At 39.2% G+C, this 27,060-nt stretch overlaps 1 long non-coding RNA gene across 1 annotated transcript; it reads right to left on the bottom strand.

The window, feature by feature from the left end:
- Positions 1 to 22,724: 22,724 nt before the first annotated feature.
- On the bottom strand, positions 22,725 to 24,547 carry LOC149114130 (uncharacterized). The gene is made up of 3 exons (XR_016206416.1): positions 24,339 to 24,547; positions 24,004 to 24,082; positions 22,725 to 22,962 (listed from the first exon to the last, which is right to left on the bottom strand). It is a non-coding gene; the product is annotated as an uncharacterized LOC149114130 (long non-coding RNA).
- Between the last annotated feature and the right edge of the window lie 2,513 nt (positions 24,548 to 27,060).

Raw genomic sequence — 27,060 nt, 5'->3', positions numbered from 1 at the left:
CTCAAACAGATTCCGGTTACTGGCCTCTACAACATTTACAGGTACATCGTTCCACTCGGGGACGATTCGAACGAAAAGAGAGTATTTGAAACAGTTGCTGTTGCAAGGCTTGACTTTGACTCCCACCCTGGTAGCTGTCTGCAGACACTTCAAATGCATAATTATATGTATCTGATTAACCTTTTCTCAATCGTCAATGTTAATAGTATACAATTTCATGTTAGCAAGTAAGTAAGATAAAATTCTGTAGTTCTTTGTATAACTTCCGTTTACCTGTTAATCGTGCTGGAGTATCTTCATTCAACTACATTTTAAGTAGTGCAAGTTTCAATACAAGAGAATTATTAAGTAAAAATCAAATTATTTAGGTAATTATTAATCAAGGCTGTCTTGCATCCCGTAGACAAAGGTCACACTTATGTTTGAATATAATCACCTTCGAGTATTGTTTGCATAAAGCCTGTAGTGTAAATGTTGGCATAATTTTAAAAACGTAAATTGAATTTGACTATAATTATTTTGTATTCTTTCTGAAGTTTGAATATCTTGGTCATTTGCGGTGTCGAAAACAGACAAACATGTCAAAAATGTCGATTTTGCAAGTTATTATATATGTCCGCAGGATAAAAAGAAAAAAAGGATCACAAGCTGTAAACAACGTCGAATCTTTGACAAATCGCAAATTTTCGGGGCAAGGGTTGAGGTTTTTATCAAAAACTATTCCTAAATGTATTTTATTAGTCAATTCAGACAAAAAAAGCAGTTGGTTATGGCAATTCTGGCAAAAAAGCCGGCTTCGTTCAGTTCGTTACGAATTGCATCGTATAAATAGTATGACGTGCAATTTATGTTTGTCACGCACAGCTAAGCAGCGCAAATTTCTTAGTTTTAACACTGAGTTGTTTGTTTGCTTGCTTTGTTTCATCCCCACTGACTCGCTGTGGTTGATTTTTTTCCAGTTTGAGCTGCTGTTTCTAGTCTACAAAGCTCTCGTGAAAAATCGTCGCAGAAAACCGTCGACCGGTCCATGTTACAGTTACAAGGAATTACCTTTCCGCGAAAGGTTGTGTTAGAAGCAATGGAAATTGTTTTTTAAATCGCGGCTTGTGACATCGGCTTTAGGACCAGTTAGCCTTGAATGATCGACGAGGAGAGCTGTATATGACTGCCTAACAACGGTAATAAGCCGTCTAACTCGGCCCTGAATTAATATCGGAACCTGATAGCCTGGTCTAGCAAATGGCTGGATCGTATTCTCAGTGTCATGTCTAAGATAAACACACGATGGATCATCAAGATATAAAATAAGACAATCTTATCACTGGCAATTTCAAAGCAAAGAAACGATTTAAAACTGGTATAGCAAGTTTTACACCCGCGAAAGTTCCTTCTTGTGCGCGCAAACGGGGAACATTGCTTACTCTGTTTGGTAATCTGATTCTTTGAGCGGACATAAATCAATTCCACGAATGAAATTCGATTACGGGAGTCCAGACAAACGTCTTTATCTTACTTTGCATCAGGCGTATTTCAAGAACTTCTCTCTCTTAGCTATTATCTACCAAGAACAACTAAGGAGTGTGCAATTCGGATTGCCACGAATGTCCGAACAGAAAAGGAAAATGGTCAGAAGACAGCGGGAAGACAATCATTAACGACGTGAGGTTCGACACTGCGAGCACCGCTCAATGTCATACTGACCGCCAACAAAACTAACCATGACCTACCTGACAAAGTTGATTTTCTACACTGTGCTGCTGTACTGTCTTGGTGTTGATAGTGACCCACGCTTAATTATCACTTTTGATAAAACCCTTACGCACAACTTGCATGTGAATACAAATATGCATAAACTCCACGTCACCAATTGATACTACAGGATCACGTGAGATTGAGCACGTGATCCGCTAGCCTTTTCAACAACTAAAATTCAAAATGTACCAAATGCAGACTGCAGTCTAAAGACTGCTTTGTGCTTTTGTTGTCATTTTTGAAGCAAAGAAATTAACGTTAAAAGGAAACGACGTCTCGACCGTTCAACCGTCATTTTCAAGTTGAAAAGTAACATTTTTGCATGCGCCCAAATATATACAATCGATTATAAGAATGCTAATGAGACACTGACTAAAACTCTAAACTAGGGTATCTAAAAGATAGTAATGCTGCGGCACATTCTGTTGATAGTGACATATTTAACGCCGTGATTCATTTATCTGCGTGTTCCAAGACTTCATTAACTGTTATTTCTCAAAGTAGTGTCAAATCGTGGTGTCACTTAAAATCTGTCGTTGTATGCATCAACTTCATGCATGATGACGCATCGATGGCGAGGTGTGACAAAGGATCGAGACAAAAAAGCACATTGTGATCTGAAGTATGTTTGGACATAAAACGATACACATCAGCCTCTCCTTTACCAGATCGCGAAAATCGAAAGATGTGGAAATTGTAGGAGCAGAAATCTAACTTATAAATTCTGTACTGGCACGCATTAAATATCTCTAGAACTCGACAGAAGAACACGCAGACTGTGTCGAGAACGTGTCCACCGCGATGTGTGAAAATGCTCAAGCTTTAGCTTAAATTCTAGACTACGAGTAGTCCCTCTTTCGCTTAGTCCGTCGTGCGTGACGCGAAAGACAACCGCGAGAAAAAAATGGCCGCGCAAAATCCTGGAGGCGAGGAGCACGCGAAAGGAGGGACTACCGCCTAAGCCCAAGAGTTTGAATTATGCGTTGCTCTCACAACGCAAAAATATGATTGGCTTATGTTAGGAGCGTTGACAACGTGTTGTCAACATTCGAGATACCTGTGACGTCTTGCAGGAATGTTTTGGAACCGGAGCAAATCGAAGCGTTGGAATCGCGCTTCGCAAGCCGTAATGTTCTTGCGAATCTGCCAACAGGCGCTTTGGAAAGATTTAAATTTATCCAGTGTTTTGTTTGGCAAAGCTTTCTGCCTCCACCCCGACTGCGAGCGTGTTAGTGATTTCGCCGCTCAACAGCATCGTCTAAGTCAGCGAATATAAATTCACTGAGCTTGGCCTTTCTGCCGTCCATTTGAAAGATTGAACCGGACTCTCACTTGACACCGGACATTCACCTGAAATTTTCCGCTGCTATCGGCAAACATTTCACCGCAGTTGGATGATCTCCTATGTATAATGTATAATGTATAATGTAAATGTTCGGTTGAAACTCTGTTGAAATTTTCGCAATAACTTTTAGACGCAGCGAAAATCGTTACAAGAGGCCTCATTCGCCGTCTTCTTTTTAAAACTTCTTTGACAGTTTCGCTGAACGAACACTGAACGAAGATATACTTCTCACGGCATATGTTTTTGCCTGGCCACTTGAAGAGTAGAGTAGAGCAATTTTAATCTCCCGGGGCTACTGATAACAGGCGATAATAAGAGGACGTCAAGATGAGAAATCCTACACCGAAAAATCACTCGGCCGTGAAGGGGCAAACTCTTGGGCTTAGGCGGTAGTCCCTCCTTTCGCGCGCTCCTAGCCCCCAGGATTTCGCGCGGCCATTTTTTTCTCGCGAATTTCTTTCGCGTCACGCACGACGGACTGAGCGAAAGAGGGACTACTCGTAGTCTACTTAAATTCATGTTTCGATGAAAAGGAATAGATTGCAGCATTTATGAAACCAGCGTGTTCCACGGTTTTCGTTTGTTTTAATTATTCTACAGGCTTTAGTAACGACGATTTCTCTTCATTTAAGAATTCGGCGAAGGAGGCGAGACTGCTAAGAAATGACATACTAAGATTAAGATGTCACAATTGATCGTCCAGATTTACAAACTTTCACATACTGCATAGCAAGAGTTGTGAAAGTCAAGCACGATCTCCTTCACATCGCTTTACAGGTAAATCAGAGCAAACTTTCTCAGTGGAATCCACGCGAAAAAGGACGACGGCTCGACGAGTATGACATCCTCGTGTTGTTCGTGACGCAATGCACTCCAGTAAAAGTGGCGCAGTGCAGTCTGGTTAACTGCAATGCATTCTGGTAAAAAGTGATGAGTTCGAGAATTCGTACCCCTTCTATATATTCTTCTTAAATCCTGATTATGTTGCTGCTCGCTCGCTACGCTCGCTCCGCAGCAAATATTTACGTAGCAACAACGCAAGAAATAATTAATTAAGTAAATAGCTTCGCGCGGATCGAGTCACTCTGTTCAATTTTGGTTGAAGTTTACCAATAAAAAGCATTTCAAAACTCAAACAGTCGAGTTTACTCTGACATTTTTTTTAAAATCCTGAAATTGCTTCCAATGGTCTCTGGATCCTTTCCGTGCTCATCCTTTACGTGGTTGTCGATTGTTGATCGCTTATGTTCCTCCACATGTTGATGTAGGCGTCGACTCGTGAAACCGAGATAGTCTGCCTCGCACAGACCACACTTGTAATACCGTAGAATTCCGAAAGTAACGGCCCCCGTTACTTTCGGATTTAGCAGGCCCAAGGAGCCGCTACTTTCAGGTAGGCGTTACTTTCGGATGGTTAAAAAACGTTTGTAATTGGGCAGTCATTTTACACAAAGACACGTTACATGATACGTATGAAAAGGTCATTCAGGTTACGTATTAACCTGCGATCAGGCGTTACGTATTTATTACCAAAGCATACTGTAACAAAAAAAAGGCGCCAAAAGTGTGTACAATACAATGAAAAGAAGCGTTCATATTATACGAGAACTAAATACTGTATTATTTGACTCTGATCATACCGTATCTGGCACATGCAGCCCTTATATGTAAGTATGAAATTAAATCACAAATATTTACTGTTCAAATGTTTCAGTCCTTTGATCAGTCCCGCACTCAGGCTGTTCCATCCGCATTTCGCTTGAGAGCAGAGAGTTTTTCTTTCAATGTCTTCTTTAAATCTGTACGGCCCTAGTACGGTACCGTATCACCGGTAGTTATTTTATGCAATGCTTTTGAATCGATTTTGAAAATACACACAAGAGACCACTGATTGGTATTTGCTATGAATAAAATAGAAATTATTCAGTTCACTGCCACGTTGTATTTCTAAGCACTTACCGTACTGTTTGAAACAGGCGTTACATTAAATACAACAGATTTTATTGTTTTTGAGTTGTCATTTTTGAAAGGGCCGCTACTTTCGGGGGGATCGTTACTTTCGGGGGGGCCGTTACTTTCGGGAAGCCGTTACTTTCCGGGGGGCCGTTACTTTAGGAATTCTATGGTAATAAACAACGTTTTGTTGATTCACAATTGGAGGTTTATGTTCCTTTGGTTTGAATTGTCCTTTGATCTTCTGACTTGGTTTTTGAAATGCTTTTTATTCGTAAACTTCAACCAAAATTGAACAAACAGAGTGGCTCGATCAGCGCGAAGCTATTTACTTAATTATTTCTTGTATTGTTTCTATGTATATTTGGGCGCATGCAAAAATGTTACTTTTCAACTTGAAAATGACGGTCGAACGGCCGAAACGTCGTTGCTTTTTAACGTTAACTTTTTTAGGGAAATCCGTTTCTAAAAAAATGTTGATTCAAAGAAATTAAGCTTGAAGTATACATTGACTAACAGAACTTAGCAACTAGTAAACTATACGGATAACTATTGATTTTAGTAAAATTTCTGTAAATCTGCTACCGTCTATTACTACTCTAATAATATTTAGATAAAATAATTGCAAATAAACCTGAGTATATTTGTGGGAATATTCATTTCATTCATTCGTCTCAATCCCCATAGACTTCCACGGAATAGACCTTTTAAATATCGCGGGGACTGGTCACGTCCGCCATCCTGAATGTTTGAAGGGGGCCAATTTTTAATCTGCGCTTGTGTTGACATTTTGAGCGTTAGCCAAAAATGACAGCTAGTAGTGACGAAGTAGACCTTTTTACCGATACGGCGGCCATTTTGGTATTTAATGGTTTGAGAGACATAATGAAATGCTCAAGGGACTAATGAGTATGTATTTGCCCCCCAAGCATCCCATAATAGCTATTGGAAACAATGGGATTCAAAATGGTCGCCGTATCGATAAAAAAAGGTCTATTTGTAAAACTTAAACCAAAAAATGCTAAAGGAAGTTATCAAGGAAAACAAATCGGATCAGAGAGGCGATTCATAAAGGATCTACAGGAAATCAAGAAAGTTGCTGGGAAACTTGGTTTCCACAAGAGAATAACCTCTTGGTTTTCAGGGTTTCAAAGGCAGGAGTACATGTGGAAACAAAAACAAGCATAAACCGTTGTGCATTGTTCGTAGCTTGTTTGTGTTATATTCTTAATAAAGAAAAGCATTTTTCAGAACGCAGACTCCAGTTTAAAATGCGATTAGCAGCTTTTAGTGTGTACGGGAATCATTTGAAGGACTCGACATTTCGCCACAAGCGGCAGCCATACTCATGTCTTAATTGAGACCATCCCAGTCAAGGGAACAGTCATCACAGCACTCCAGGGGGACTCCCATATAAATCAAAGGAGACCTATGGCCAAACTCGTGGATTAAGTAATCTAGAGATGAAATATGTTGGCGGACTTGCAATTATTGGTGTATTATTAAATGCCGTTAAAACAGGCCAGGTTTGTACCATGCAAGGTCACACTTATCTCACAAAGTGTAGGCTTTTGTTGCACACACATTACAAAGACATACGTCCAGAATAGCTAGGGTGGCAAAATTGCAGCTGAACATGGAGTGGTAAAGGTTAAGGGTTCTTGGGTCACAGTCAGAGGACACTCCTGCCAACAAAAAGCCCCCCCCCCCCCCCCCCCCACACACACACACACACAGTAAAACGATAATAAGTCAACGACTACTGCAAGGCTGACACAGCTTCGTATATTTAAAACAATATTTCGGCTGGCCTCAGGTTTAGATGTTACTAAATTATATAAATGAAATTACAATATTATATAACGGTGCCGATGTTTACACTGTTTTCAATGGCTGTTTCGTTCAATAAAAATAGTTCGTTTCGCTCATATAAGTTCATTAAGGTCGACCGGTAAGACACATTCTCATGAAAGCTTACTACATTAGCATGAGATTTACTCATTTTCAGGTCACTTTTCAGCAAACAAATGCTCATATCCGGGTAATTTTTTTACGCCTGGACGATTCAGATGTTTCTGGAATTCAGCCTTCAAGTTGGCCATAGTACTAATTCCAACATTTGAAGTCAACTCCACTTCACTTTAGCGAAACATTTAATATTATTGTCGTGTAAAAGCTACAAAATCATCAAATTCGGGCTGGCAAGATGCACACTTGGAATAGTAAACGTGCAGCTGCACGGTTACTATTCCAACATGGCGTCGGGCTCGGGCGCTCTTGTTCGGGCCGACTAATTACGAACAGTGTCTACACCTGAGTGAGTGAGTGAGTGACTGAGTAACACATTTGCATATCGGAGTCCCCACAACAAACACGTTGCTAGGCTTCGCGTATCCACGAGTTTAAAAAGGACTGGGATGCTCGTCGGAAATTTTGAAAAGAACCCGTAAGAGGTACCAACATCCTGTTTTGTGGGCGTGGCTTGAAATGTTTTTCCGTTTCTAAGAAGCACTATCTCTCGTAATTTTTTTTCAGTTCAATTGCTTGTTTGCACTGTCTCGCAATCAAAAATAAACTGAATTGTAACCATTAAATAAATTCAGTCAAGGATATGTGGGATATGAAAGATGATTGATATATAAACAACCTCGCCAAGATTTAGGTCTGTGCGGTTTTATATTCGCGCGCGCGTTATTTGGAGAAGTGTTTCGCCCAAATTTATAGACCTTTGTATGGAGACGCCCTATTGATGCCCCTCGGAGGGGACCAACATGGTAGCCGTAAGGTAATCCGCCACTGAGTTTTGCTCAGGTATTACTCTTGCCGGTGCAGAACAAGCTGCACCGGTAAACGTTTACAAGCCGGCTACATGTATCGTAAATTCCTCAAGAACAAAGAGAGACTAAGTCCATCTGAGGCTAAACCTGCATGTACATTGCACAGTATTGTGGAAATTTTCGAAAAAGCCTATGTGGCCGGGAATTTCAAAGTTTGCCCCTTTCTTCGCCCCTTTTTACACTAATATTTCATTTTTCTGTCTTTTTTTTTTTTTTTTTTTTTTTCTCAGAGCGCTGACGGGTGAAACGCGATAATTTCTGCTATATGTTATTGGCGGATTGCATAAGCGCCCAAGGTGCCTTAGTGTTCTAATTAATCATCACGTAATGTTATTTAAAGAACTCAGCGCTTCTAAGTAGACACAGCAAAGGATCGTTTTTTACTTTTCTAAAGAACTGAAACTTTAATTCGCGCTCTGAACAACAGTCCAAAAACTATTAATATTACATGTATCTCCTTTCTATTATACTATTCTCTTAAGAGTTCTCAATTTTCAGTCATAAATATCGCCATAAACATGACAAATCTGGAGACCAAGAAACTTTCGGATTACATGAGTCTCCAGACTCAAATTGTTCATTTTTTTCCTCTTCTCTTCTATTCATAAATACTATTATAAAATTGTAAATGTACGAATGAATAAAGTTGTTATTAATATTATTGGTTTTATTTTTCCGTACGGCTTTTGTCTGCAATACAGTTGCATTCCTTAGTCGCGTTGTAATAAAAGCTTAATGCATGTATGCAGCTTAAGTTCACGGCCTAGGTCACACAATCCAAGACGAAAGCTCAAAACACCGAATGTAATTCAAAATCAACCAAGAAATTGAGAAATTACAAACAATTCCTGCGAAAGAGAACTGTCTATGATTTTTTCTTGTATATACTGAAGGAGAAGAGATGGGAGTATGTGTATTTGTGTGTTGTTGTTGTTGGTTTGTTTGTTTGTATGTTTTTTTAATACACTTATTTTTTATTATTTTTTTTTTACAAGTTCTGTTTTATGGAATGGTGTATGTTGTACACCATATGTACACCGTATGCACGGCTTTATGTGCCACTTTTAGCTTCGGCACGAATAGGATTATGTATGTAAGTGTATGTAATGAACTGTATCAGAAAAGAAAGCGACCGGAAATTGTCTGATAAGCTTCACAAAACATCAGGTTTGTTTTTCAAAACTTCATCATATGTTCTGCAAAGGATCGTAATCTCTTGTAAACCCATGAGCTCAGTTGATATGCTCGGCAATAAATCATAGTATTAACTTGACATCTGGTGACTAATCACGGAAATTCGACCAAAAAAGTGCAATAGCGTGCTGGCTGTGTTTTGGTTCAAGTGGCATTCTAGAAGCGTCCGACACAATGCTGTCCAAGGGATACTGGTAATTGTGAACTATTTTTGAAATCAGCAATTGTGATTGATGTCTTGATAATTGCTCCTCATTGAGAACGGAACAAAAGAGCTTTTATGAGTTAACACGATTTACAGAGATTTAAACGGATACACGCAAACTGTTGCATCGCAGTTAATAGAGCTGTTTCGCTGAAATGTACCACTGATGCGGAAAACCGCAAGCGTTAAAGTGCTTTGCTAAAGCAGGAATCTGGCATTCTGTAGATACATTGGTGATCGTTTTAAGCAGTCGGAAGTTGAAGAAAGAAGCTGAAGTCGAATTCAATTCATTTGGAAAACACAGATGAAGTCAACGGGGTCGACGGAAATGTCTCGCACACAAGTAGCCTTGATAACAGTTTCTCAAGGTATTTTTGCCATGTCGCTTTCGCCGAAGAACTGTGTAACCCTGCGGTCGATGAATTCTCAGTTGAAAGATGCACAGGAAACAAAAGTTGCAGAGAGTAAAGTGGCGAAGGATTCGGCGCCATTTGGTAAAATGATTGGAAAAAGAAGGCACTCTTCGACACCAGCTCCTGTGAGAGAAAAAACCACTCGACCTCGTCCAAGAAATGCAAAATCACTGACGGAGATTCCCAACACTGAAATAATTGATGGATTGTTTACTACGACTCTTTGCTCAACGGAACTTTGAAAACTGATTTAACTTGAGATTTATCAGTACTCGCGATTCGTGCTCGACATGAAATCTCGCTCGAGACATAATAAAACATTAGAGTCCTAAACAGCGTTAAACTGCTGTAGTCGGATTAACAACTCTGCCACAATAACTTGACTAGTTTAGACTGAAATCTGAACTCTGAAAGATTTGACTGTAAAAACAAAACGATGGTTACGTCAAATGTTGTAAATATGCTAAGAAGACGAACTGTCTGAGACAAAGGTACATTTAGAGGAAAATAATGATCGAAAGAAAAATTGTTGTATGCCTTACTTATCCAGACCGGAAAATGGAAACATTTGCTTTCAAGTATGGAACGCATGAAGTACTATAATTGGGTATGAAAGGAAAAAAAAAATGTTAACTTTTGACACGACCAAAATAGTACAATAAATTTATGTTTACTCAAGTTGCGTGATCTTGAAAGTTCTTTTCGTGCAAATTTTTAGAGTAATACGTCGTCAAAGGTTTTATTTTTAAACTAAGATCATTAACATCCCATCAAGCGACATCCACCCCTTTGAACACAAAAGACTGCGAAAGCGTTTCAGAAGTAACTCACTTGAAACTGTAAAAGCTTGGAGTTTCACGGGATTAATTAAGTCACGCAATCAAGAAAAAATAGAAAACAGAAATAACTGTTGCCTGTAATTAGTCAAAAAGACTTTTAAATGCGCCATTCTTACATTTCATTCCTTTAATTTCATGAGGCTGCCCGTGTTCTGTTGAATATGTAAACCGGTGTTGACAAGACACCTTTTTATTGCACGACACAAATGTAGATACGTGAGTTAGCAAACAATAAAGACGGCTAAAGTAAGTAACTTAACCTTGAGCTCTCAAGTCAGTGTTTCGTCGTCACGGGCAGCATGCTTTTCAGAACATAATTTTGCCGAAAGTAACACTGCGATAAATTGGTCATAAATGCATGGCTTACTAGTACCATATGGCGGCAAAAATCGCTTACGAAAAAGGTAAATATTTGACTGGCTGAGAATTCCTGGAGTCAGTTTTATTTATAATGAGTTTAACTTAATGAGGTTAGAAACGTAAAACTATGAAAATTAAAATAATTTTCTATTTTTGCAAAGCATTTTTAATAGGTGGATAACTATCTATACTGAGTTATATTTTAAGACTCACTGCCCTGATTGACAACCTGTTAAATACCTCACAACAGCTGGCAAGGTATTATCAATCTTTTGTTTTGCAAGAAACTATGAAGGAACTGTAAAACTAGTTTTTGTTAACCTTGACACGAAAAGAGAAATTTTTGGAAATTGTTCCGTCGCTGCCGATAATTTCAAATCTTTCTTGAGTTATGTAATGTCAAACTTTTAATTAATTTGATTTTAAATGTAGACGTTATGTAATAGCAAGCAAAAGGGCTGACACCGTGACTCACGTGCGTTCAATTTAGACGTAACCCGCTCGTATTTCTTTCGCCCGCCCGCTCCCCAGTCAGTCGTCTCCGCCACCTACTTAGGTAGAGATTCTCAGTTTCAGTAGCAAAAGAGAAGACGAATAAAACTGAATCTCACAGCTGAACGATATCAGTGCAGAATGCGACGCACTATAATGATATCATAAAAAGATTCCGCCCTTACACCTGAAGAGCCTCTTTACACGACCCCGCCGGCAGGAGCCCTGCGCCGGATTGCTTTTTTAACCAGGGTTAAAACACTGCGAAGGGTAACCCTTTTGCAGTCCAATGTTTGTAAACGTTTACATAAAAACAGTTGTCAGGCACGGTCAACTCCTCTTGCCGGGTAACCCTTGTCGAGAATCTAGTTAAACGGCTAAAAGGGTTGAGTTTTCTTAAATTATATTACATGTAAACACTGGGCCAAGAGCTAACCGGGGTTTATACTTTCACTCAGATAACCATATTTGTTTCGTTCTTTTATTACTCTTTTTTTTTTTTTTTGTACATCATGATCACTTACCATTCTTAACATTCTTGCTTTTTGTTTGTCATCTTTCCGGCCCCTTGTTTTCAGTTTTTCGGGTCGGTAGAAAGGCTGACCCGGATCAGGCCTGGAGCAAACCGCATGCTATTGCAGATTGGCACCAGGGTCCTGTAAAGTGTTTATTTTTAGCACTCTCTGCGGTGATCTGACCCGGACTAAAAACTAACCCGGGCTCGTGTTAAAGGCTTCACCTTTAAATGGAAATTTGAATAGAGTCCCTTAACTCCGGGCAGGGGATAGGTTTCCCCTTATTTCGCATTCACGAGGCAGTGCTGTGAGATAGAGTCAAGGTATATCTGTGGCAGTTTGGAGTTCATTATTTTTAAGCCATAATTTCAAATGCCTTTAAGTTCTCTGTAAAGTTCGACAACATTTGAAGTAATTACTAACGCAAAATTAACAGACCTATTAAATATGACTGGATAGTCTGTCTCCGTTGACTCATCTTTTATGTTTTTAACTAAAAGTTTAGAAGACCATGCTGATTTTCTTGTGTTAATTTTTCAAAATCAGAGTGATGATCCTCACCCACTCTTTATCTCTGAAACGAAGTCGGTAACCTCCGAAATTTTTCTCGCGTTTCTGAAACTCGTTAGTTGAACGCAGTAAAAGTTTTAAACAAATTGATGTATTAAACGACTTTCGTCAATAAATCAAGGAAATTTGTTTCAAGCAAAACTTGGCACTCAATTATATTCAGAGATTTTTCTCCTATGTTATAACGACCTCAGCGCAGTTGTATTTTGGCGCCGAAAACTCAAATCTGTCAGTAGCATCTTTATCTTAAGAGATCTTTAAAATGCTCCAAACCAGTGTGATGTCTGTTAATTATTTGCAGTACGTTCTGTCACGTTTTCGGGTAATTTATCTCAACAATTATTAAACAAAATAGGAAGCCTGAAAATAAAATTACTATACATACAAAGACAGCAACTTACTAAGTCCGCTTTGTACAGAAGCCCCAAAGGGACATCCACTTCTTAAAAACGGTATCTTTTTTTTGTAAATGGGAGTTTGTTTTTCGAAAATGGGAGTTTGTTTTTCGAAAATGGGAGTTAGTTTTACGAAAATGGGAGTTTGATTTTCGAAAATGGGAGTTTGGTTTTCGAAAATGGGAGTTTGTTTTTCGAAAATGGGAGTTTGTTTTACGAAAATGGAAGTTTGTTTTTCGAAAATGGGAGTTCGTTTTTTCGAAAATGGGAGTTTGCTTTACGAAAATGGGAGTTTGGTTTACGACAATGTGAGTTTGTTTTTTCGAAAATGGGAGTTTGTTTTACGAAAATGAGAATGATGATAAAAATGATTGACAGGCCAAACACGACTCCTATTGGTCAAGATAGAGCTAGCCAATGGCGTAATGTACTTTTCGATCCTGATTTGTTTGCTCGTGAATAGCTACATTTGAATCATGTGGTGCCAGAACGATCAAAGGAGGATTAGACATAAACATCGAGCTTGAGAAACATAAGCTCGATCAGATAGCTGCAAAAAACATTAAAATGTCTCAAGATAAACGTATAGCTTTCTTGAAGTAAAGCTACGGCGTCTCCGAAGAAAAACGTACGAGGGCAAATATGATATCCGTGACAACAATCTCTACTGACTACTGTACTTGCAAACAGTTTTAATCACAGCCGGGTCAGGCGTCACAATATAGAATGCAAGTAAGCAACATGTTCACGGTAAATTTCGTATTTTGGTCCTTAAAAGCAAATACTTGGAGATTTAACAACATAGCTTGCAATATAAATGAGCCAAAACAATGTATAAGCACATGGCAAATTACAGAGGTGTCAAACTCGACGAAGTGACATGCAGATAACAGCGGAAATCATGCCGACCTATGACCTATAAAAATTTGCCATAGCACGATCTAACGGCTCAACTCTACTTAAATAATAACAATAATAATAATAATAATAATAATAATAATATTTAGTGAGGGAATCCAACTCGCCAAAGGCGGTTTTCAGTGGAGCCCTCCTAAACAAAAATCACCTAAAAATGACATAAATAAGAATTACTCCTTATAACACAGCATGAAGTGCCCTTCATAAACACGAGGGAAGCGACCAAAACAAAGCCGGGTCGAGTGGCCGAACAGAGAACGGCAAATGTACAAGTATCACGAACCGTAGAAGTCGTGAAGGCCAGTCAACCCTATTTTACACTGAAATGTCGTCAAAGACACACAAAACAACGAGGTCGAGCTTCAAACAAATAAGGATTGAAAACTTTACATTACGCCATTGGCTAGCTCTATCTTGACCAATAGGAGTGGTGTTTGGCCTGTCAATCATTTTCATCATCAAAAAACCCCTCCCATTTTCGAGAAAACAAACTCCCATTTTCGAAAAACAAACTCCCATTTTCGCAAAACAAACCCCCATTTTCGCAAAACAAACTCCCATTTTCGTAAAACAAACTCCCATTTTCGTAGAACAAACTCCCATTTTTAAAAAAAACTAACCCCCATTTTCGTAAAACAAACTCTCATTTCCGAAAAACAAACTCCCATTTTTAAAAAAACAAACTCCCATTTTCCTAAAACAAACTCCCATTTTCGAAAAAACAAACTCCCATTTTCGAAAAAACAAACTCCCATTTTCGTAAAACAAACTCGCATTTTCGTAAAATAAACTCGCATTTTCGAAAAACAAACTCCCATTTTCGAAAAAGCAAATTCTTAATCTCGAAAAACGAACTCCTATTTTTCATAAGTGGATGTCCCTTTGGGGCTTCCGTAGGGCTTTGAAATCGGTCATGGAAGATTCAGTAAACCGCAAGCAACTTAATTATACCCTTAGAACAAAAGTCGAATTAAAAAAGTAAACAAGTAAGCTGGTAGTTGCATAAGAATATTGCCGTATCGCTTATCAGCGGAAAGGGTATCAGTTCTACAGGCCGGTGAGTCCCACGCGAGTTAACCTGCAAACGTTCCCCAGCCAACGTGTACAGTCACGTTTACAAGAGATATGATAGCTGTTTATATTAAGGGCAAGGCTGAAAGCCTGAAGTAGCCATTCTACAACTGATTGATCCATAGATAACGGGGCATCTAGAATATACGTGAGTAGTCTTTGCTTTTTTACATGTCAGGTGATAATGTTTGCTGATAATGCAAAGTAAATAAACCTGCTTCTTATCGACGCCAATGTGTACACACGGAGCACGAAATATACTCCCATCTCAGTTGTTGATTGCATGTTAGGTAAACAAACGTCGTATTCCCTCCTACGTTATTTTATAAGATCAGAGACTTCCTGCGGAGCACGTTTTATGCGGACTATTGGCACTTTTCACTGTTATTAATACCACCAAAAACGTGACGAGTGTGGGTGAAGGTATGTCTAAAATCTATTTAAAGTTCTGCTCAATATTCATTCGGTTTATATAAGCAAACGTTAACATGGAATTGTTAATAAAAGGAAGCTGTAGCTTTCTTTCGACCTGTGAAAAGCAAGTTAAAGAGCTGTTGTAGACCGTTCATGGTAAACAACGATAACATGGCGACCAGTGTAGAGCAAAACAGGCAACAAGATGACAAAGACCATAGCGTTCAGATTATATCTCAAGTTATCGCCGTGACAAGGCGCGCGAGTTTACAAATCGCCTCAAAGACCCTGACAGAAGGTACCGACAGTCAAAATCCGTGTCCAACACTCCAAGAAAGGACTGATCATCAAAGATTACCAGAAGAAACCAAACAACGCTTATTTAATGAAACTGTTTTTACTCAGTGTACGGATAGCAGATCTGAGTCAAAACCAAATTCGTCGTTTAATATTTACCAAGAAAAACAGATGCAACACAAGATTACAAACGCCCAAGTTGAGTTTAAGCTGTCCGACGATGAGACAAGACTTGTTAATGGACTTTTAACGACGACGTTGTGCTCGACAGAACTGTAAAAACAAAGTTAAAGAACATTGATGCAATTTCTTTCAGCGGGCTCCCGTTTCAGGAACTAACTTATCGAAAAAGTTATATTTAACTACTCCTCATACAAGTGATGTTGTCTTTATATTTTATAGTTCTCTGTTGAGCATGTTCAGACATTTACAATTTGATTATAACGGCCGATGGAGCGAAATGAAAGGAAAGAAAATTAGCCATTTTAGATAGCATATGGCCGGCTTAAACTGGAAACGAGAAATTCAACAGATAACTGACAAATTTCAGAAATAAACTGATATTTTTTTAACATGTGTTTTGTCGTCCATTTTGTTTATACTCGCATTTGATTGGTTCTTACTTACGATCTATCGGAAGACAGACCTATAAATTATGTCATTAACATTTTTTTTGTTTCTCTGTTATATAAATGGAATTTTAGGAGGAATGGTTCATTGAAACTTTATTTTGTTTTTAACTTTTACAAAAATAAAAAGTAGCGATATTAAAACATGAAGTTTCGGCGACGACAGGTCAACATTAAGGTGAAGCTTTGGAGCCGACTGGCTCATAGCTGCCGGAGCTTATTCCGGTTTCTGTAGCATGAAGCGGCTAGTCCATCCCAAGTCACTCCCCCGCAATTTTTTAGGTCTACCCAACAATTCGCCAGTACCCATTTATACTCCTGGGTAGAGAGAGGCACCGTGAGAGTTTAGTGTCTCGCCCAAGAATACAACACAGTGTCCCTGGCCAGGGCTCGAACCCAGACCGCGCGATCCGGGAATGAGCGCACTAACCATGACGCCACCGCGCCTCCACACGTCATGTCACCTTCGTCAAATGTAGATCATTACTGAACTTACAATAATTTACATTTGATAATGGTGACATGTCGTCGCCGAAACGTCATTTTTTAATATCGCTACCTTTTATCCTGAAATTGAAATGTTTTTCCAAATCTTTCGCTATCAACACTTTTACAAGCGCACGCAAATTTACATATCCACCATGTACACTCTTCTTTTGGCTTGCGTGTGTGAATTTGGGTGTGGTCCCACTATATCTCTTTATCAATCGTTTTCTGTCAGGTCTTCAGAAGTGTTTAACACACATAATTTTTATGGAGTTTCACCGTGTTCTCTGAGGCCATAGCTTGAATGTTCAAATGAGGGTAGTCCTGAATAGGACTGTTTATTTTTATTTTTTATTTGTCGCTTGGTTGGACCAGGTTGCTTGTTTTGTTTGATTCTTTTTTTTTTTTTTTTTTTTTCAGATTTGCTTTGTTGTTCTTCGCTTTTTGCAAATCAATCAATCAATCAATATATTTAACGTGGTCGGTACGCTTAGCTAAAAAGCTAGTTTACAGGTACGCCACGAAAAAAAAAAAAAAAAAACAGAAAAAAAAGAAATTATAAAAAGCCTTATGAAGGTATATAAATTTATATAAATTAAGAGGACAAAGAAACAAACACAGATTAAAACTACCTAGATTCCTTGCATCGTGGAGTAGTCTCTTTTGCTCTTTAATCCGCGGGGAAGAACGCAAAAACAGAGCGAGCAATCAAGCTGCGAGCCGCGGGTATCGCAGTCGTTGTGACACGAACGAAAACAACTTTCAGCTAAAACTGAAATTTCACGCTTCTTCGCTCAATTTTTCGATTCCTGTCTAACCGAAACGACACAATAAAAGTCGTTCTCTCCATAACTAAGAAAAATGAAGACATTGGTACATTTTTTTAGGTCACCTAGTTCTTTTGGCCTCTTCTAATACTTCCCCCCGAGAATTCTGTGTTTAATTCAACAAGGAACTAGATCCGTTTTTAAGTCAGGATAACGCAAGTATAATCTTTCTTGGCGACACCTGGCCTGCGAGTTGCCGGAAAGTCTTGTAGCGGCCAAATTTAAGCTTACAGGCATGTTTCTTTATAATTACTTTTCATTTGTTACAATTTGTTTTGCGGGTCTTTGGTATTTTGCACGTCTTTTTGTAAATATTCAACTTATTCTCTAGTGAGAAAAGTAGCCCGATTGCAATGCCTTTCTTGTTAACAAACATGTGGTGTCAGTACAGAATATTTTCTCCCGCACTGGCCGGCCAAATGCAAGGAACTTTTAAGACTTATGAGGGCTCAGTCGACTTCAAGCCCAGTTTGTATGTTAGTAACAAATTCAGACCACTTTTTTTAAAAAGTGGTCTGAATTTTTAAAAGGACGTTCGCGCTAATTGTTTCTGCGCATACTTACTGCTCAAGCAAATTCACACGCCACGTCATGCATTAGCGCACGCGCTAAGTAATAAAAGGGACCTTAAGCAATGACGATGGCAACGCCGGGACGACGTCCAGTGAAAAATAGGTTTATATTTTACCTTCGAATTTCGCAGCTGTGTAGATTTGTTCAGTGCACATATCTCTCTCAGAACTTATTCAAGCTAAATGTGTAATGCCAGCGTTGAATTCCCAATTAAAATACGAAAAATTAGCCGTCGCCGTTCGCGTTCTCCAAAATACGCAGAACTTAGTCATTTCACGTTGTTGTTTTGCAGAGGACGGCTAAGAAATGTACCAAGAATTATAACGCACGTGCACAGCCGTTGTTCTCCTTATTAAACATTTTGTTTGGTGGCGTTCTCGTTGCCGTTGCTGTCGTGGTTTGCTTAAGCTCCCTAAAGTGAACAATGATAGGACATGCAGATGGCCATTGCTATAGCTTTTCCTGGATTTAACGTTCTTGGACGTTCAGTGACCCCTATTTTTCTTTTGATGGATCATTTTCTCCACCGATTTTCTACGTTGAGCGAAAAATTGAAGAAAATCTATCGACTAGAAGTTTGAATATTTTGCATAATGGACAATCGAATTCCGTTCTTTTTAGCTCTTCGTTTATCTGTGCGACGGTCTCAAATGCCTCTTAAAGGGTTAAGTTTTGTTAAAACGTTGGTAACATTTGGAATTATTTACGCATCAGACCCACTTCTACAAGATATGACTAGGATCGTTTGCCTCCGTTGACTAACCTTCGATATTCTTAACTATAAACCCCTGTAGACCATGCTGAATTACGTGCGCCGATTTTTCAAAATCAGGGTAGTTTTCCACACGCTTTATCTCTAAAACGAAGTCAGTGACCCCCCAATTTTTTTTTTGCATTTCTGACACAAGTAACTCATTATCTGACTGCAGTAAAAATTTAAAAAAAAAATCTATCGACTGGAAAATTTTCGCGCGAACGTCCTTAAGTCACAAAAGTGCCTAAAATAACATGACCTACAACACGAACGGTCTAAAAGATTAAAATTCTTATCGATTTTCAGTTATCATCCTTGGTAGCACAAATAGAAAGTGGGTAAACGTTCTCTTCTGTGCAGGTATTCTCGTTTGGATCTGTCTGAATCCTCACAAAGGACACTGATATTACTTATCAAACTCGATCTGATGTTAGAAATAATTTCTTAGGTCATGTTTGATACAGTGAAGTTTAGAACAGCCGTAATCTGCAATCATGCACGTTCATAGATACATTATATAACTCAACAAAGTCAATCCAAACTATCATCGAACTAAGCTCAATAAAGCCAGCTATTAGGCCAGAGATAACGTCAGAATATAGAATCACGTGAGCGACTTTTACCATTAAATCACTTCTTGGGGCTTGTTTTTCACTGTATTTTGTAAACATGCAAGCTTCAATTTTGTGCGGCTGATGCGAAATATAATCTGCACTTAGTAATCATTACTGTAGTTAACTTTTTCATTTTCAGAAAGGGACCATGGGCTCTTGTTGTCAGTAATTAAAGAGAGCGAGTAATTAGTGCTCGCAGAGCTGCGTATGACCCTGATTAAAGGGTTCATTTTTTTCAGATATAACAAAGTTATTCTTATCAACGCCGCATGTTTCGAAGAGGTACGGAAATTGGTAACCAAATGCTTATACACGTTGGTGTAGCACAGCGTCCAACTATCTCCTTAACTCGTAAATTCACTGGTCTGAGAGAACACGTGTTTTCACTAACCAATGAGGGCTTTATACAAAAAGAGGAAAATACGAAAACGTGACGAGGCGTGCCGAAAAGCTATTTCGTTTGGGTCATATAGACGTTTGGACGCCGTGCTCGGTCACACATCAACAACACTCTACTAAACATGCTGAGATTATTAACAAAAGAAGATTTGCGTTTCTGCGGCAAACTCAACTGAGCCGGAAACTATCTTGTGTTAATCTACGGTAAGCACCTAGCAAACGGGAAAGACAAAATGGCAACCAAAGTGAAGCAAAACGCAAAGAAAGTTGACAAAGACGAAGGCAACAACAACAAAAATAACTCTGTTATGCCTCAAACTATCATCACAGAGAGAAAAGAGGGTTTCAAAACTTCTATGAGTGGTGTGGCGATCGTTACGAAACGCAGACAACTTCCAAGTAGTCACAGCAGCACGTGTCTTCCTGTTGGTGAAAGAACTGACCAGAATAGATTGTCTTTATTACTCTCAGAAGAAAGTGAACCAGACTTGTTTAATAAAACGTTTTGTAGCCGGTGCGATGAGGGCAGGTCGAAGTCGCAAGGGCATACGCGGTTTGATGCTTATCGACAAGGACAGATGCACCACAAGATATGTTCCACTGATTTTGAACTCGTAAATTTTAACAGCGACGATACAAGACTAGTTGATGGGCTTCTAACGACAACGTTGTGTTCAACTGAGCTGTAAAAGCAATAATTTTGGCGATTTGATTCAGAAAGTCTTCTAAATTTTAATCGTCTGTTGTTTATAGTTGAGGAATTAACTAAATTAAGGGAGCGAATTAAAAGCCACTGAACTAATGTGTCTGGTGTCTATTCTGGCATTAGACAACACCTGACCATTCGACGCAAATGTATATGCATTTGTAAGACTGTCGGTATATTTAATGTGGAAACAACACTCGTTAGAGTATAGGCTTATTTGCGTCCATGCCGGAGTTAAAGCTGCAAGCCAAATCCAGTCAAATAAGTGAAGGGATAGCAAAAGTCATCACCTTACGTGCCGGTGGTTCTGTATTAAGTACGAAAGAAAGTAAACTGACAGCTCCTTATTTTCACAAGCAAAGGTCACATTAAACTTATCTTTGCAAACTTTCGATCCACATTCTGTTGCCGATCCTATCAGTATCCGAAGGCGTGTTCAGAGCACTAGCAACAGAATCAATCTCTCGTGTTTTCATGATAACCATGTAAATTTACACGAAATGGCAGTAGACCTTTTTAGCGCTCGTAGGCCTGATCGACTGGTTGTTAAAATTGCTGGTGTCGCGCGCCTTGTGATTGGTCAATAGGCCTTATAAGGTTTCTCAGACAAACTGCCAAAGCAAAGCAAGAAACTTACCTCAGGAAAGAAAATATAATCCTGAACCTGGTTTACCTCTAAAGATGAGTGCGGTCTGGGCATAATAAAACGTTTGGCAAGGAAAGGTACAACGCGAAAAACGGTTCAGAGAAACTTGACTATAGCTGAGGTGGTAAACGGATAACTGATTTCATTATACGAATCAGAAACAGCGTGTAAACATGTTATTTTGTGTATCGTATGTCATAAAGCGTGCCTTCGGGATACCGTGATTAACGAGCGCAGTTTCTCTATATAGTTTTACGTTCGTTTTACGCCTTACTTCGGCAGGAAGTTGCACATGTTGCCGCCTGCTAGATCTACGTTTTAAACGGCGGATTTACGGTGTTTTAGATTTAGGGCGTTCACAGGTCAAGCTATATCTTACGCATTTTCTTTCATTATGAGTTGCCAACTTGAAATCACAATGGCATCTGATAAAATATCGTAACTAAGATCCACGTTGCAAAGTTTGGACAGGCAGTTCATGATTGGACCATTGCTGGTTTTCAGTGTCACACAATTCAAAATAGATCAAAATCAAAATCAAAACCGGTCAATAGATAAAGTCCAGAATCTGGGAAATGAAAGAAGGTAAATATGCAAAGACTCTCGCCAAAATTCTGGTCACAGCAATTCTTCTTATGCGAGATATGCGGAGAAATTTTTTACCCAAATTTATAGAGATTTTTATGGAGACGCCGTGCTGGTGCCCATCCGTGTGGGCACCAACATGGCGGCCGGAAACCGACAGAAACATCTGTCACTGCGTTTTGCTATAAAAGCGTGAATTTATCCCTCGAGGAACTGTAAAACATTAAAATAATACTTTTTCTAAGACATGAACTGTTCAGATAGCCAAGTTCCCCGAAATAAGTCACTTTTTTAACCATCATGACAGCTCTCTAGGCCGTCATGTAAATGCCGCGTCACGCAAAAGCTTAGAAATTCAAGCGTAGTGTGTCACAAAACCAAGAGCCCATTCGGAGCGAAAATTTGTATGAATATTAGTTTTCAGCTGCTCTTATACATCATTTAAGTAAAATATCAGGAAGATCGATAGTTTTGTAGTTCGAAGTTTGGTGACGTCATGTGAAAACCAGCTATTAGCCCACTTTTAGAAAATTTCAAAAGAATTTTCGTGATGCTTATCGGCTAAAGGAAGTCCCGAACTGAATTGTCGCTGTCCGAGGACAAGTTTTTAAGCAATCGTTAGTAAGCGCTGGTTAACCAAACACTACAAATAAAAGATAAAAAGGTATAGACCCCCGGGGCGGGGGGGGGGGGGGTACTCCAATATAAAAATGACGGGCGTGCTCGTCAAACCTGTTAGGGGCTAAAAAGCGGTTTTGGTAACTTTCAGGGTGTTCAGCCTCAAAAGGTCCACAGTGGGAGCTTTTGTGTTCAAATTCAAGCCACACCCGCAAAACAGCAACTTGGTAACTCTTGGAGGTTGCTTTCAAAATTTCCGACTAGCACCCCGCCCTTTTTATATGGGTGTCTCCCCTGGGTATAAACAAGTAAAAAGGCACTCTTAAAAACTTTGAAAAAATCACACTTCTTTAATGTTTATTTCACATTTTACGAAAGAGTCAAGGCGTCAGATGCTTTAAGAAAATAACAAACAGTGAATGTCAGGCCTTATCGAATATCCATGCACGAGGTTATTTGAATATTGGTTTCAGGGTAATTAAACAGGATTGGTAACAATGACTTCGCTGTTACTGCAACTTGGGACTTGAACCACAGGACGATGTCGGATAACATCTCACGCAAGTCAAGGAAGATAATGGCAGGGTATATATCGTACCCAAATGAGCAATTAGCCAATCAGAAGCCAAGTCTTCTGTCCTGATATCATGTAACGGACCTGATATGTCGGTGGACTCACCGCCAAATTTTGGAAGCAGTAAATGCCTAATTATATCTTGTTTAGTACACCTCTACGGCATATCATTGGCAAACTCATTAATAATTCAGTATGCGCGAGAATATGCTAATTCAGCTCACAGTTTTCCTCGAGCTTCGCTCTCGGAAAACTGTTCGCTTCTCGGAACAGATAATGTTCGCGGACAAATATCCGAGAATATTTTCGCGCCAAATCGAGGCTATTGTTTATCCATCAAATAATTTTGCTCGCGCGCGATTGGTCTAAACGCGTCACATGACAGAATATGCCCCACCTAAAACTGGGGAATATCGGAGTGATATTTCCAGCTTTAAAAACTGCGCGTGCTTCGAAAAATATTTGAAGACTACTGATAAACACAATAGCCTCCATTTTGCGCAAAAATATGCTCGGATATTTGTCCTTGGACATAATCTGTTCCTTAAAGCTCACAGCTCGCTTCTCGGAACAGATAATGTCGGCGGACAATTATCCTAGCATATTCTCGCACAAAATGGAGGCTATTGTTTAGTTGATTAGTATCGATATTTATGGTTCTATTTCTCCGTTTTCTCCTGAGTTTTAGCTTCGGTTGAGGCGAAACATCAAACACGAAAAACCGTGTTTGACCACATTTCTAAACGTGAGATGTTCTTCAATAATACTCCGCTACGCGTCGTATTTTCGACTCTCTTCTCGAAGTTTGGAAATGTGGTCAAAGTCGGTCTTTCGTGTTGATATCTAACTGCCTTATTTCGTCTCTCATGGCTATTATAGCTCCACCAAATTTCCGTTGAGATCTTACCGAAGCGTGCCGTAGAGGTACGAATTGGAATAGTTATAAAAATTATTCGGGATGTACTAATTAGGTGTTCATGTAATGTTAATTTAAAATTTCTTTTGATTTATATAAAGGATACGATCCTTCGAATTCGCTTTAACATCAAAGTAGTTTAGATTGAGGTTTTCCGCTAATCTCTTGGCCAAAACACGTAGCTTCTAAACAATCCATGAAGAAATAAAGAACATAGAATAAAAAATATCATATGGAATTACTGCTCAATAGCTTTCGCTTGAGGTTTCCCACACCCGTGCACATACTAACTCTAATGTGAATATCACTGCATGCTTACAGCTTACCGAGCAGCACCAACAGCATTCACTGAGCTTAAGTAAAAGAAATGATATTATCAGCTTCTAAGCCGATAAATGACAGCGATATCTAATGATTTACCGGGAGTTATCAGTCACTTACCTTGTCATTTTTAGAGTATGATGTAATCTTTTGTTCGGTCACGTGAAATCCATTGAATACCACGTAGTAATACATCTGACCGGCACCTAAGAAAAAAATGCAGTGGCCCAGAGGTCGTCAGGCAACCCTCGTGCGGATGAGCGTTGCGTGACAAAATAACAGCTAAATAAATAACAGTACAGGAACTGCGCACCTAATAGAGCTTTTTGATGGAACAAACGTTTACGGTTATGATCTACAAACTGTGGTCCTTCGTTGTCGGTAACTAATTTTCGAGTTCTTTTGAAAATTTAATTATCAACTTGTAGCAAGAAATAATGATCCCATAGAACGATTCTCCCATGTACATGAATAGCCTGACATGTCGGTCATCTCCCGCCCTCATCCTAAAGCTGAGGGCGGGAGATGACTGACATGTCAGGCTAGTACAGGCTAGTACATGAACTTCTTGCATTTTATACATCTATTTTTAGTATAAACTCTGCTAGCGGAATATCACGTGCCGTTCTTTGATTGGCTACGCTACTCACTATCTATTTTGTAATAGATAGTGAGTAGCGTGGCGGTATTTCCTTGTTAACAAAATGACGGCTGCTTCTTGGCGTTTTCGAAGTTTCTGCTGAGGAGGATTTCGATAAAGTTTTGGACACCTAGTAGTTTTATATTAAAACAATTGGATTATTCGACCTCGATTTCTATCGCGCGATAGAAATCTCGAGCTCAAAATCTGATTGTTTAACAGACAACGATATGAAAGGATGAAGGGTAGGAGAGTTAATCCCTGATTTAGGCCTTTATATTCTCAAGGTAATCATCCTTAAGTTATTTTTAGACATGATATCCAGTCTTTCCACAGGTAATGATACCACTTGCGTTACGTGGATGTTTTCGAGGGGGATGAAAATGCGTGTAAAGTCGCTTGTGCTGTAGCTTGCGTCAAAGCCACCGTCGCCGCCCTCCCGCCTCCCTCACCCTACCCACCCTACCCATCCTCCCCGCCATCCCCACCCTCCCACCCTCTTTCTGAGTGAGGGCGGCTATGACGCAGGCTACTGGGATTTGCTATCTCCAGACCCTCCCGCATTTTCGATCCTGAAAGCAACGGCTAACTTGGGAGGGATTATCTTTTGTGAATTGACAGACTGCTATTTAAGAGGCGCCCGCTGTAAATTTCAACTATGGCCATTTGGACCAGAAAAAATCAAATTCCTCAAACTTTCTCAGATGAATGGTCTAGATAAGTGATTCACAAAAATATCACAAAATAGATTCACAAAAATATAACTTTCAGTTCAATTCGATTCGTATTTTGGCGCTGGGGTCACCATCTTGGTTTTGCCCCTCTGAGAGGGCTTTCAGCGGCCATTTTAGGGCACATTTTTAACAATTTGCCATACAAAGAAAACGATATAAATCCGGGTAAAAACCCTTTATTCGAGACAAGCAAATGTTCCTTGCCACGTTGAGAGGCTGTTTTGGCAATTTGATTATCACCTGATTTTTTTACAGAATTTTAAATTTCTTCCCTTTCGGACTACCCATGAAGCGCCATAAAAAATGCGAAGTTTTAAAAGTAAATATCCCCAAAAGTACATCACTTGAGATCCCAAACCTACCCTCCACTTAAAGAGTAATGTCTCACCTGTAAAAACATGCAATAAACTTTGGGGGCAGTTAAAAGTGTAAAATGTTAGAAGAAGAAGTTTAAGCTGTGCTTTTGTCAACAAAGACCGCCGTCCTAATTCGCATAATAACGTGAAAATAACGATGCACAGAGAAAACAATGATATATTCCACTTACCTTGCGACATGTTGACAACTGGATGTTCCACGATGCCTCATTTTATATTTCCAGTATGTTTCAGCCACATTTTCGGTGATTAGTGTACGAAATTACTCTCACCCATCGCCCACGATTAAGCAGATTTCAACTCTCCGAAGCCCGCTTAAGGTGGCTGAACACAGTTTTTGATGCCTGTGTTCATTCACCTTTTTCTCTAAAACCCTTGATCCTTCAGTCGCCAAAAATGGCAGCAAGCAAGTTAACATCACAAACTTTGGTCTTTTGATGGTTAAGCTGACGTATGTGCCGTTGCCATGGTAACATGAATAAATATAAATAGGCCTTTAAAATCGGTTTTGTTTATTTATAGAAAATCTAGTTATTAGATTTTCTTTGTAATTTGCATGCAACAAGCTTGTAACGATTCTCACAAGTTAACACCATTTTGCTAATAATTTAACAGAGAGATCTTTAATTATCCCTTGTTGAAGGTTCACTGGAATATCTATAATTTCCGTTGTTAAAGTTCAATCATTTTCAATACTCCAGTTACTTATTTCCTTAAGTATTTTCGTGCCAAATTTCGTGAAATTCTAATGAGTGGTTTTCGAGTAATAGGCGTATTTCCGAGAGTGCAATTTTCATTCAATCGCAATTTTTTGACCTACTACGCATGCGCCGCATTTAACTGGGTTCTTTCGGTAACAAAGAAAAAGCTGAGAATTGCCGGGTTCTTTGCAGCGTTACCTTTCCTAACATATCTTTGTAGTAAAAGACTAAAGCCATCAATACTCTGGGTTCAATTATAGAGAAAAATAACGCAGATAGTAAATAAAATGATCGCTCTATTGACGGCATGCTTGTTTTTAGCAATCCTTGTGCGTGCGCTGAATGACATCAGCAAAAGCGCGCGCGAAAACTGTGTTCGGCCACCTTACA

The sequence above is a fragment of the Orbicella faveolata genome, unplaced genomic scaffold (genome assembly GCF_042242905.1).
Source record: "Orbicella faveolata isolate gen_17 unplaced genomic scaffold, um_ofav_v1 contig_14, whole genome shotgun sequence".
NCBI classification, from domain to species: Eukaryota; Metazoa; Cnidaria; class Anthozoa; order Scleractinia; family Merulinidae; genus Orbicella; species Orbicella faveolata.
The sequence above is the reverse complement of the archived record's forward strand: the minus strand, read 5'-3'. Positions and strand labels throughout refer to the sequence as shown.